Source organism: Giraffa tippelskirchi, chromosome 1 (assembly GCF_054371585.1).
Source record: "Giraffa tippelskirchi isolate mGirTip1 chromosome 1, T2T-mGirTip1v1.2.pri, whole genome shotgun sequence".
Taxonomy (NCBI): Eukaryota; Metazoa; Chordata; class Mammalia; order Artiodactyla; family Giraffidae; genus Giraffa; species Giraffa tippelskirchi.
The window spans coordinates 139,758,282-139,761,959 of record NC_137275.1 but is presented as its reverse complement, the minus strand read 5'-3'; the positions used below and the strand labels follow the sequence as shown (position 1 = coordinate 139,761,959).

Sequence of the window (3,678 nt, the reverse complement as noted above, 5' to 3'; positions counted from 1 at the left end):
AACAGTATTTTGGTAATGTATTGCTTAGGTGAAAAGTAGTTTGGCTTTTCTTATCTTTTCCTTTCAGATATATTCAAAACAATGTCCTCAAAAGACCAAGGTGTTTTTTTTTTATTTTCCTGTTTTTAATTCAGTATTATAATTTGCTATTTGCAATGCTTGTCCTTTTTAAGAAATGTGTATTGCATTGCTTTTCCTCTTTAAAAAATGTCTGCTGGTGTTTCAGTTAGTTTGGATAATCTGGATTTGGTCAAACTAATAGTAAGATAATGAATATGATGGCTAGAAATTATACAGATGCATGTCATAAAACCAAGTGTCAAATCATTTATGCCAGGAAACACAACTCTTGACTTTCTTTTCATAAGTACCCAGGTACTTTAGGGAATACTTGGAGGTCTTTTTTAACTTTCTTCCCCTTCCATAATTGGTTCAATGATCTCACACAGCTCCTGGATCTCTTCAGCTCCTCTGTCCAGTGTTCCACTCCCGTTTGTCTTTATTTATGTCCAACAAAATATCCTTAACTAGGTGAGATTCCCCCACTTAAAACCCACAGAGCGATTCAAGCTCTGTTTGATATATTCTCTTGACTTCTTCAACCCCAACTTCTTCAGACCTCCATTTTCTTCTTAAGTGACTAAGGCACATTCCCGAAAGTGTTCTGCAGAGCAGTTGTTCCGTGGTGCACTCTGGTAACAAAAAGGTTCAAGGGTCAGGAAGTTTGTCAAGTGCCACATACTTTATAAGTTTGACATTCATAACTAATATTAGTATATTATAAGATCTGAGACACTCTGCAATAAACACATTAACTTTGCAAACCTTTGTTTAATGTTTTTCTAACCATTTTCTTTGGGTTTCAAAGCATCCTATGATGCCTTTTGTAGACTCTAGAATCTACTAGTTTTGACGGCTATGCAGAAATTTTGCCAGTCATTAAATTGAAGACTTCACATATATGTTTTAAAAGATAATGTTTCCCCCTTCTAGTAATATAAAAATATATCCTTACTACATAAAAACATAGTACCTTCATTTTTCTCCCATCGTTCCTGTTTGAGGAGATACAAGAGGTAAAGCACACATAAATTGGTAGTTCCTGTTAAAGAGTGTGGTAATTATTTTGAGGGGAATTAAAAAAAAAGCATTGAAAAGTGATTCAGTCATTGAAACAAAACGCCAAACTAATTTATTAGATAGAGTGAGGGCTTCCCTGATGGCTCAATTGGTAAAGAACCTGCCTGCAGTGCAGAAGACACAGGAGACAAAAGTTTAATCCTTAGGTCAGAAAGATTCTCTGGAGAAGGAAATGGCAAGCTACTCCTGTATTCTTGCCTGGAAAATTCCATGGACAAAGGAGGCTGGAGGGCTACAATCCATAGGGTGGCCAAGAGTCAGACATGACTGAGCAAGTAAGCACTTGAATCCAGCACTTGAGGAGCATGGACTAGGGTGAGAGTGAAGAAATCTGACGATGATTAACAACAAGGTTCTTTTAATTCTCCAGGAGAAAAGTTGAGGTTGCATGGATTAGCTAATTTGTTGTAAACTGAGATAAGCAGCGGTTGCCAGAAACAAAGGAACAGGGCAAGGCAGTTGAAGGGGTGACTGAGGAAGATGAGAGAGAGAGGTAGGAGAGCTACTACATTTCTAGCTTGAAAAATGGGTTTTTATGATTAGAGAAGGACCAAAATTGGAGGAGGAAGGGGATACAGAAAACCATGGATTAAGTTTTGGCCAGGTTGATTCAGAGTTGCCTTGAAGAATTTAGGGGTGGAGTTGTCAAATAGGCAATTGGCATACTGACCAAAAGAGTGATCTAAGGTAGAGACAAAGGGAAAACAGATTGAATTCATGAGACTATATATGGCTAATGAAATCAAGGCCAAGTGTGAGGTCATTTAATATTTAGAAGTAAATAAATGTTATTTTTTTCATTTTGTATCTTCATTTTCATTTCATACAACATAAAGTTATTGAGCTACACTAACAAACACAGTTTTCACTATTAGTGACTTAACATATGAAGATTTGTATTCAGCTAAGTAGTAATTATTTCCTAAAAGATACCAAAGTTTTTCTAACTTGATGATTTTAATGTTTTATTTTAATGTTTGTTATCAGTGCATTCAGAGATGATTGTCATTTCCTGGAAATATATTTTTGTTAACCCAGTCACCTTTGCTCTGTTCTAAATGTAGTTCCTCTCTTGTATACTAGCTATAATATACCCTCTTGCCTACTCAAGGTTGTAACTACAAATCTACTCCTCTCTGTTGCCTGCATCATCAGTTTTTTCCCTCTCTCCTGGATCAGCATATGTGTCATTTTTGTTGTTATTGTTGTTGTTCAGTTGCTAAGTTGTGTCTGACTCTTTGTGACCCCATGAACTGCAGCATACCAGATTTGTCTGACCTTCACTATCTGCTGGAGTTTGCTCAAATTCATATCCATTGAGTTGGTGATACGATCTAACCATCACACTCTGCTGCTCCCTTCTCCTCTTAGCTGTACTAAGTTTCCCAGAAACCTCTTCTTGTATAGCTCCAGGTTAGAGTTGGCCAAAAGAGAAATTTGCAGGAGATTTGGCAGGTTCAAGTGTAGTAGCAGACATTTTTCTCTGAAGGTCACTGGGGACAGATGTGATGTAAGACAGGTGCATAGGTACCAATAGGTTCTGATTTTCTTTCATTTCATTGTGATGTGGAACAGAGCAGAGGTTCTGGCAGATTCCATCTTTCTTCCCTCTTCTTGGCATGGCTTCCTGGGTGTCCTCCCTACTGACCAATAGTAACTTCAGGCCCAAACTTAGATTTATAAACTGCAAATGTCATGATCTTCTCCATTAGCTTTATAATGGTCCCATTCTGACACCTGGTCATGCTTAGTTTTCCAGATGTCCTCTCAAGCTTCAAATACCTAACCACCTCAGTGTTTTAGGATATCTGGTTAGTAATTTAGTTTCTTTTTATCTGATCTTCCAACTCTGCCTTTTGGCTTTTGTAGTTACTTCCTGAGCTCCTCCCACAAATGTATAAAGTGATATCAGGTTTTTCCAGAGAAATAAAACCAATATAGTAGCATATATATTATATACATATTATATATTAAAATATTATCTATCCTATTATCTATCCATGTGTAAATATGATATTTATATATAATATTTAGTATGTACACGTGAGTATAGCTATACATAGATAAATATATGTGTCCTATTTTGTTTGATACACATACACAGATACTGTATACACACACACATATATTTAAATACATATTATAGGAATTGGCTCACATGATTATAGAAGCTGAGAATTCCCATGACCTGCCATCTGCAAGTTGCAGAATGAGGAAAGTCTGGTGTAGTTTGAGGGCCTGACAGCCAGGAGCACTGGTGACTGAGAACAGGAGAATATGGATGTCACAACTGAAGCAGAGAGAAAATTCTTTCGTCCCCCTGCTTTTTATTCTCCTCAGGCCTTCAGCAGATTGGCTGAGGCCCATCTGCATTGGTGGGGCAGTCTTCTTTACTTAGTCTACAAATCCAAATGCTAGTCTCTTGTGAAAGTACTCTCAGAGAGTACCCTTTCCAGAAATGGTTTATCAGCTATCTAGGTAAAGTCAGGTTGACACATAAATGGTCAATGATCTTATCCTTAAAATCACTTATCTATA

At 37.1% G+C, this 3,678-nt stretch overlaps 1 long non-coding RNA gene across 1 annotated transcript; it reads right to left on the bottom strand.

Annotated features, from left to right (window-relative positions):
- Nucleotides 1-302: 302 nt before the first annotated feature.
- LOC145503462 (uncharacterized) lies at nt 303-2,657 on the bottom strand. Its single transcript, XR_014063002.1, has 2 exons — nt 2,419-2,657; nt 303-692 (listed from the first exon to the last, which is right to left on the bottom strand). It is a non-coding gene; the product is annotated as an uncharacterized LOC145503462 (long non-coding RNA).
- Between the last annotated feature and the right edge of the window lie 1,021 nt (nt 2,658-3,678).